General features: G+C 46.8%; 1 long non-coding RNA gene across 2 annotated transcripts; it reads left to right on the plus strand.

Annotated features, from left to right (window-relative positions):
* The first annotated feature begins 6628 nt into the window (after positions 1–6628).
* Positions 6629–8490, plus strand: LOC144167489 (uncharacterized). Of its 2 annotated transcripts, XR_013322011.1 has the most exons (4): positions 6658–6731; positions 7826–7890; positions 8004–8145; positions 8335–8490. It is a non-coding gene; the product is annotated as an uncharacterized LOC144167489 (long non-coding RNA). The 2 variants fall into 2 exon arrangements; XR_013322010.1 differs by lacking the exon at positions 7826–7890 and having other exon boundaries at positions 6629–6731.
* The last annotated feature ends 776 nt before the right edge of the window (positions 8491–9266 follow it).

Consider the following 9266-nt stretch of genomic DNA (forward strand, 5'->3'; position numbering starts at 1 on the left):
TTGATCTCTATGTTAATTTGACTTTGTTTATACACGGAAAGGGCCGATGATAAGTCTGTAAAGATGCAGCTTGACCAGCCCGCCCACCCTTATCGGCGTTCAGCAGCAGATGGCAACATGCGCGCTGTACAGTCACTCCTGTAGCTAAAATAGCAATCCCATAGTAACAATTATTATTCCAGAAAAATAACCGCGCTGCTGCGCTTCGGAAACAAGCGCCCCAAATTGTTGTACAGATGCTCACAGTACCAGGAAACGTTTGTTAGCTTTAGTGACTAAAAGTAGAAGTGCTTCTATATATAAATATTCCTAACAGTACAGCACTAAACGTAGATCTGTCTACGAGGTGCATCTGCTTTTTATATTGTCTAGCTTAATTGTTCCAAGTTTCCGCTGAAATTTGCCTGATCCTTATAATTGCCCTTCAACCGTTCGACTGACGAAAATGAGTGCTTTTTCTTCATGGTTCTTATGCAAACGTATAAGGATGTATTCCCTTCTATACCTAAACTATACGTATGCGTGGAGGCGTACTCTCTGAAATAAATACGATTTGCATGAGTTTGTTCTGATGTATTTTTATATCCGATGTTTTTATTTAATTACACACTGTTTTAAAAAGCTGAAGACTGATGGCAGTTAGTTTGCCTTACCCTAAATTCAGCTTAATCGAAGTCTGCGAAATATATTTAGGCGCTGACCACAAGTGCCCATTTGCATGGCTCATTCAGGCTGCGGTGCTTTCCCATGGACGACGTCGCCTTCCGACACTTTGCCCCAAGGAATAAAGAACACCTCCGCGCTTACGTGCCCTTTTTAATGTCCCACATTTATCAATTCTTCATATGGCAATATTCAGACCACAACTGTAAAGAGAAAACGAAGCATAAACGTTGGAACTGCTACTATGTACTTTAAATTGAGCACGTGCGTATCGTGCACAGCTGTGCGCCATGCCAAGTTCTGTTCCAGCGCAGGATTACCTCATTGCCGGAGTATAGGAGCGATCGTCAGCAGCGACATAGCGAACCGCATACAATCCAGCTCCAGATTTCAACCCTAGCGCTGCCAAGACCCTCGTAAACGGTACTACACGCTTCTGTAGTGCGTGTGTTCATGGATCCCTGCTAAAAGAGCAGCAGCAAAGGCATCCCTGGTGAGCAGCTGTAGTGGACGTCGGGTTTTCCCTTCGTTTCTATTTGCTACCGCGCATGTGTGTGCGTGGCCCGGTATCTGCTTGATTTTCCGGTCGGCAAACAGACGCTCTGGTGCTGTCAGTGACGCTAGTGGCAGCGGTAACAACCCCGCACCTCCTCCAATCTGGCCGTGAACTTTCGTTGGCCACGGGGTGTTCCTCTGGCAGCAGCGTTGTCCATGCACCGGTGCGGGTGAAGAGGGCAGAGGCTGAGCGGGCATCAACAAGTGCCATTAATCTGCACCGGTCAATAGGCGGGGAGGAGAGCGACGCAGGGCCTCGTTTGCGGCGGCGACGAGCGCGTGGCGCAAATCGAATGTTACTCCCTGCGAGGGCCTAATTGGAGTCCACCGGCGACGACGAATTGCCGTGCCCCGTCTTCCCGCCCGCTCTCCCCCGTCTCTTCTCGCTGTGTTTTCCCTAGGCGGGATGCTTGCTGCGCTCCCTGGCTCTGACAACTGCTCTCGCTAACCGCAAGGCGAGCGGGAGAAAAGACGAAAACGCTCTTCCGCTCCGGCGTGCTCCCTCGCTGAGCCCCGGTGGATAACACTACGGTCGCTCTCGTCTGGCGGAGTAGCTTTCTAAGCTGCTGGAGACACGTGATTGGGTGCCGCTTGGCGGCAGTCAAATGCGTGCAGCGGAAAGTCATTCGCTGCAGCTTAGGCGAGCTCGTGACCACCGGGGCTTTGTGGATGCGAACAGCGTTGTGCATCCGCGCGAGGGCTTTTCCCCCCGGAAGGTCGACTTAGTTTTGGCGCTCTTTTCATCCATTTGTCGGGATGTCATTAAGGTTAAGGTTGTGTAATCGGAATTTACCAGCGTTGAGTTGTGGGGTGTACTGCACGGAACTGGTGTTATGCGGTGCTTGCGCCGGCGCGCGCGGATCAGGAACATGTGGCCGTGGCAGCCGGTATGTGCTCGGTGACAGTTTACGACTGTCGCTTCGAGGATCGATCGCCTATACCAGAGTTCGTAGGCGTATTGTCGTCGCGCGTTCTTCCGCAGCGGCAATGTGTCTTTCGGCGTCCCGTTGCTCATTACAGTGCCGCAATCGGCGCAGATGCGACTTCTGCGTTTTGCTTTCTCTGGCAGCTGTCCCCCGCTTGCTCGTATCATGTGGGGAAATGCCCTTACCCATCTCCACAAAGCAGAAGCAAGGGCATCCCTGGTGCGCGGCTGGAGTTGTTGGCGCACACATCCGCCATAATCGCAAGTAGTCAGCGTGCGGGATCACTTTTATCATTTTAAACGTGCTTGATGCTCCTGTGACGATCTCCATTCTCTGTCGGTAGTCTCCTTGGAATATTTTACCTTGTCATTTTTGGAAACGTAATCACAGTTGAAAGCGGTCAGCATGTACGAGCACGCAGTAAATCCACTGACGCTGTGGTAGAGCCGACTCCCGCCCAAATGTTCAGTTTAATTTAGTTTTGATTTTAGTAACTCGTGTTGTCCCCGAATCCTCCCAAGTGGTTGGGTACATGCAGGAGAGTGTCCTGCTTTACCTAGCGAAATGTAGTCACAAAGTTCTGTTTAGCATCACTACCGAAATGAAGTGCAATGTGTGAGAGTAGAATGATCTGCGGAAACTTCATGCGAGTACCACGTGGACCTGTCGCTTCGCAGCACCCCATTTGCTGCTCATCACGCCAATGAAAGGAAATGGCAGCTGTCCCGGAGGGCAACGCCAAACGGAAATGATCGCAGACAACAGAGCGTGTCTCTGTTGGTGTGAGATCCCAACAGCTTTATTACTCTAAGACATATACCAAATTACTCCTTTGTTCTGTAGTTCTTTTTTATAGCGGAGCTGTTATACGCTAACTCCCCTGTTTCTTGCGTCCGTAGGACGCTTTGTGAGCTGGCTTGTTCAAATTGCGTGTTCTCTGCACGTGCCGTGGCTGACCGCATGTGTTCTCGTCTCGTGCTGTATGTTTAGAACTAATCCGCGTCCGGCACTGTCTCACTGTCCGCGTCCCGCACTGTCTCACGCGTCCGGCATGTTCGCGTCCGGCACTGTCTCACCAGTTGTGCGGCGTCGCTGTGCGTGTCTGTTTACTGTGACATTATACATCGCCTACGGGCGTTATCGCCTGTTGTGCGCAGTGAGAAAGTACAGCGTGTCTTCGAAGAGCGCCGGTGTGAGCACAAGTCGCTACGAGCGGGAAGACGACGGAAGAAGACCACCGACGACGATCGGGCCATGGCGCCAAGCGTGAGCGGGGACCCCGAATACTGTGATTTTGTGGCCAACCAATTCGGCGCCGCTGGTGCGGCGTGTGATTATTTGTGGTTTCTGGGCGACCCGATCAGTTCCGTTGCCACGGTAACCTACAAACAGCTCCGCTGGACATCCACCTTCACAGAGAGGAATGGCCCTGAATTTTTTTAGATCGCAGCTTTTAAGTGCCCGCTTCTGTGGTTTCGCATCGTCCGTTGCCGTCGGCCTCGTTGTAGCAAAGAGAACGAAAAGGAGACCGAAGATAGAGCGAGCAGGAAAGCAAAGGACGGGAGTATGGCGAAGTGTTAAAAGGAGGGTGGCATTCTAAGGGTGCCTAGCGTGACGTCCTCCGTGGTGGCTACGCCCTACGGGATAACGCCGGGGTAGCGCGAGCCTTCGGTCGTTCGCTCATGCACTCTTAATCTGGTTCCATGTAAGTTCCAGTAAAACGGGGCGATCCACATATTTTTATCTGGATCTAAACGAAGAGTAACTGGAACGAGAGATATAAGCGGATCTTATCTGGAACTGTGCATTTGTTTTCTTTAGGTTTGTGGTTATTATGTGGAACCGAATAAATGAGGGGATGCGCTGTCGGCCGTTCCAGTTACTGTTCCACTTATGTCCCAGTAAAAATTTTGGACAGTGCTTTTGTATATTTTTTGCTCGTGTCTTGTTCCACATAACTTGTGCGCTGCAGTGAAGTATGCACTGAATCGTGCATTAACTGGAACAATGAACCACCTATATATTTGACGCGCTTTGGTGCACAAGCGCACGCACAAGCCCTTCCACGCACACGCCCACAGACATAGATACAGACACGAACGCACACCCGCGCACCCACACATGCACACACACATGCATGCAGTCACACACGTACACACGCACGCACCACATAAAATTTAATAAACTTCGTCGATAGCTATGGAATTATCTTAGGGCAGTTTACTTATATGAGACGGCTAAGACGTATTTTTAGTGACGTTATTTGACAGAAAAAATATGTCCACTGCTATAACAACACCGTACAAAGCATGAAAGGTGCGAGAAAAGGGTATCTCAGCGAAAATAGAAATTCCACGAACCCCTCTCAGGTTGTCTGCGGCGCTCAAACCGCTTTAGTGAATATCGTCTTTTGCTAATTTCAGACGCGCAGTACGTCTGAAATCACCAATGACTTGAATTTGAGAAGGACCAGATGTCCTCAGGTTCTCCTTCTGCGTTTGGGACAGGGCCGCGGTAGTGCTGAAGAATTCATTGAGCTTTTGTGGATACCTCATAGAGAACTATATATAGTTGTTGAGACTATTACATGTTCTGCATTTGGTTCACAAAGCGTCGCAGAAACATTGTTTTTTGCTCGATGCTCAGCCATCAGCTCGCTGTGTTGTAGTACGTGCACAATTTTAAGTGCTTTACAGGAACGTATAAATGGCTACAATCTGCTGTAAAATAGGTACTTAGTCCACGTTATTTATGCCCTCATGCGGTATATGCATAGTGGTAACCGACTGTGCCGCATTTCACACTGCACGCAGCATGTCACGCATGCAGTTATATATGCTTGGATGTTCGTTAACATTTTTCGTCTCGCGCATGCTATTAAGGGTGACTCACCTGATCCAATTCATATGGGACTCACTAATTCATGACGCAAATTCATGAGACTAATTCAAAAGCACCATGTACCGATACAAGAAGTTTTACAAATTCACAGAAATGACACTAACGACCCGGTTTGCTTCTTCCAGAAATACAGTAGACCCTCGTTAAGACGAACTTGGTTAAAACGAACACTGATTAAGAAGCACCACATTTTTCTCTTGTAACGTCCACAATGCAATACACCTCCGCTTAAGACGAATTTCGGATAATACGAATACATTTTTATGGTCCCATCGGGTTCGTCTTAACGGGAGTCTGCTGTATATAATTTCTTTGCAGAGATAAAAAAAAAACAAGAAACGCATTTTGGTTTATCCAGTCTTCACTGGAAGGCGCGAGCGGTCATGCGAGTTTTTTTCTTTGTTTCAGTAGAGAAGCGACATATATCTAAAATAAGCAAACTAGGCCGTTGTGAACATCGGTATGTATTTTTAAAACTATTCGTATTGGTGCACGATGGCTTTTAAGTCCGTTGGTCATGGCGTAGTAAGTCCGATAGGAATGCTAACAGGTGCGTCCCTTTTAATTTCCACAAGCAAAAACAAAAGCCTCTTTTCAGGGAGCGGTTGACCTGGGTGAACGGAACTAAACTTGGACAACTAAATATACCACGTGATACCTGCATTATTTTGTATGTATTAATGCTGAAATGACATTGTAATTCCTAATTATGCTGTGCAAAAATGCGCTGAGTTAACTTGCTGTTGTTGTGTCTTGTCATAGTAACTGAAGTTCATTGAATGATCCGCCTTCTCCAGCTGCTTCCCCAGTTGCTGTTTACCTGTTCAGGAGGGAAAAGGGCTGGGTAACGGGCCGATGTATTATTACTCGCTAAGTAGCTTTATATAACGTGGGTATCTAAGAGTGTCGCAGTATATTTTATTGACTATGGAAAGGCTTGTTGTCAAGAAAAGCAGTAAATGAAGCCACGCCCTTTTGCGTTCATTGTAAACAGTAACGCAGAAATTGTCATCCAAAGTTAAGCTCGGATATCGCACGCACTCACGGCCCTCCGCGAGAAACAACTTTAGCCAGTATTAACGCGCTAACGCGGCTATTATCTGAGCTTTGTTTCGGCCTCAGCGGGCGTAAACGTCCGCTTAAACGCATATGCCCGTTTTCCGAATCAAATAAAAGCCATCACGTGTGCCGAGTTTGTATGAGCTCTTATGGGGGCGCATCGCCAAAGCCTCCGCGAGAACGAAAGTTTGCCGAAGCCATGAGGAAAAGACCGCCACCCCAGTAGCGCATTCCATGCGCATGCGTCAGCAGCAGCACGGCAGAGCTGTTTTTGCGTTGATTCACGGTACAGTGGGGCTGCAACGGGTACGACGACGACGAATGAAAATCGGGACTGTGTCAACACTTTAAACGACAGCAGCGCTCCCATCTTCCAGGATTCCCTCCGCTAATTTTATGGTCTTCCGCATGCAGCGCCACCAGTGGCATTCCCAAGCGGGCTTCTCAATTGCTCGCGCGATGCGCCTGATATTTACTAAAGAAATTCTCGGTCACGCTGGCGAGAACCGTTAGCGCCGTTAGCAGTTTGATTGGGTTGATTGCGGCGTGCAACTACGATTTTTTTCATATCCCCGGGCTGTATTTCCTGTTCGACGAAGTGGAGTTTTGCCAGGAGGCGCAAAAAAGGTCAGTGCTGCTTATTTATGTGCTGGTAACGGTTGTTGCATCCTTGTTAACTGCGTCCGATAAACATACCGCTTCTCTGCCCGTTATTCGTGTGTCGTCCATGCTTGTGGTCGCGGCGTGTAACATTTTGTGTTGGAGAAACGCTTGCAGCCGTAATTTACCAAAACTTCCGTGTAAGTGGGTCAGAGTCGGCTGGACATTTCTGACTGCGTACGTTAGCCATTGCTATAAGGAAGTTGCTGGTTTGCGCGTTTCATGATTGGATGTTCCCTTACTGTGTGGCTTTGCTTTGTTGTATATTGACGGTTGCTGTGTATCTCTGCGGTAGCGAATCTTCTCGGGTTAGTCGCTCGCGATAATCGCGCGTGCACACGTGTACAACTTCCAAGCAAGTTTGTCGGAGCGTCCGTCCTTAGATTTATGGGTATTTTTAAAACTTGCGTGGTAATTGCGGCGTTGTGTTAGTCTGCTGAGTAGAATGCATTTACTGTGCTTACCAGACCGGGAGTCTTCGACCTTGCCCGTTGCGCGCAAGGTAGACGCTATTTCGAGTTGTGTTGATGTGCTTTCAAGGCGTCATCTTACGTTTATCTGTTCCATGATTCCTTGTTTCATGTTTGTTTCATGTTTCTTCCAATTCCTTTGACCAATTGAGATGATCTATTTTAAATAACATTGCCTGAAGTGTCGAGAAATGGAAGGTACAGTTGTTGTCTTAGCAGTACAGCAGTAACAAACGTTTCTTTTGTGAAGAAATGTGGAAACACGCAGCGGGTATATAGAAAGTGTGCTGCCATTTCTATGCTGTTAATGTCAGTGGTAACTTGGGACTTCAGGATAATTATCCAATATCCATAATTAGTGGTTGCTACTTCACGAACCGCGTTAGAAATAAGCCACTCTTGCATTTTTATGCCGTCAATATCGGTGGTAACCCGAGAGTCGAAATAATTTCCGACAACGCTCAGGTGATAAAGTTCTTGCATCACTATGTGCACCCAACATTAACCCATTTCTGTGCTTCCTTGAACTTATAAAATATACTGCGAAAGCAGATTGCTACATTCTGTATTCGATCTGTATAACCTGTCCAGATGGCTGACTGGTGGCTGACTGACTGTCCAGATGGCTGACTGTGAAGACATTTGTCTCTACACTGGTAGTTTGCGACAATTGTTTTCCTTTGTCTGAAGAACAGAGATTAAAACGAATTATTTCCATTCCTTACATATACCTCTGAAATCATGGCTGTGGCATTCACTGTGGCTGAAGACATCTTCGGCACGCCGAGGCGTCGTCGTGACAAGTGTGGCAGATTATGAATGCATTGTGGAAGTCATAAAGCCACGAAAGAGTGCCTCTTGAGTGTTGCGTATTATACAGACGTTCACCACTCCGCATGGAGCAATGACAGGTGAGCCTAAAAATGTTCAAATATTTTTATATTTAAAATTGTTTCGCCTGAAAACGTTACCAGGGCTCGTGCTGCAAAATAAATTTTAGCACAACTAATCAGGCATTGTACGAGATCTTGTAGTACTCCCTTCTTAGAGGGAAGCGTAAATTTATGCTTCGATATTTTTATACTGTTTTTATTTTCTAGGAAATAGGGCGGACCGGGACTTAAAACAATGGAACAAGGAATGCATACTGCCATTTTCCTGGTTCTTGAAGGCGTGTGTTCACCGTTCTTGAAGGCGTGTGTTCACAAAAAGGAAACACATGAAAGCCGTTGCACGGGATGAAATCATTGCATTCTACAAGTAAGTACGCACTCCTAGTTATGGAACTTTTATAGTCCCTTTTTAGGTAGTTGCAATGTACGTAATGGCTTCGGAACACCATTTCAGTGAGAACTTGACCTGTAGGTGAAAGAGCTTTTGGGAACACGTTGGCAAAACTTTCCTGGAAATGAACTCCGAGGAGGCCCTGCCAGGAACGCCTGCATCTTAATTTTAGTTGGGTAAGTTGGCATTTTATTTTTGTGGGACCCAATTTATGGTAGTGTTTATTGAAGCAGGCATTTTATTTTTGCGGGACTGAATTTGTGGTAGTTTTCTTTGTAGCAAAATCTTACTGTTAAAAATAAATCGTGAACTCCAATATTGGGAAATACCTTCACATTCAGCCTGTTTCGGATGCTGCAACAAAACTATTATTTTGCATTCAAGTTTTGCAAACATTTTGCTTTCACATTGAGAGTTGCTGCTGTAATAATACGGCACCATGGCCACGGCCACGCCCAGTGCGGTTGCTTTCCAGAATGAGAGACCGGCCATTGACAGTCTGTGCTAATATTTTTTGTACATTGTTAGCAGGATTCCCAGAAAAGAAACCAAGAAATCGCTGATATTTCAATCAATTACTGGGCTATAAAAGGGGTATCCTAAGCAACTCACTCATTTAAAGCCTTCGTCTAACAAAATTTTCTTCTTCCTTCCTTAAAGGTACATGACGTGGTCCAGTTATTCTCGAGGTCCAGTTATTTTGAGAGAAGAAAATGGCAGCGTAAATATTGTCTGCAAGAAACACGTC

This window comes from Haemaphysalis longicornis, unplaced genomic scaffold, assembly GCF_048455015.1.
Source record: "Haemaphysalis longicornis isolate Haplotype H1 unplaced genomic scaffold, Haemaphysalis longicornis Haplotype H1 scaffold_2, whole genome shotgun sequence".
Lineage (NCBI taxonomy): Eukaryota > Metazoa > Arthropoda > Arachnida > Ixodida > Ixodidae > Haemaphysalis > Haemaphysalis longicornis.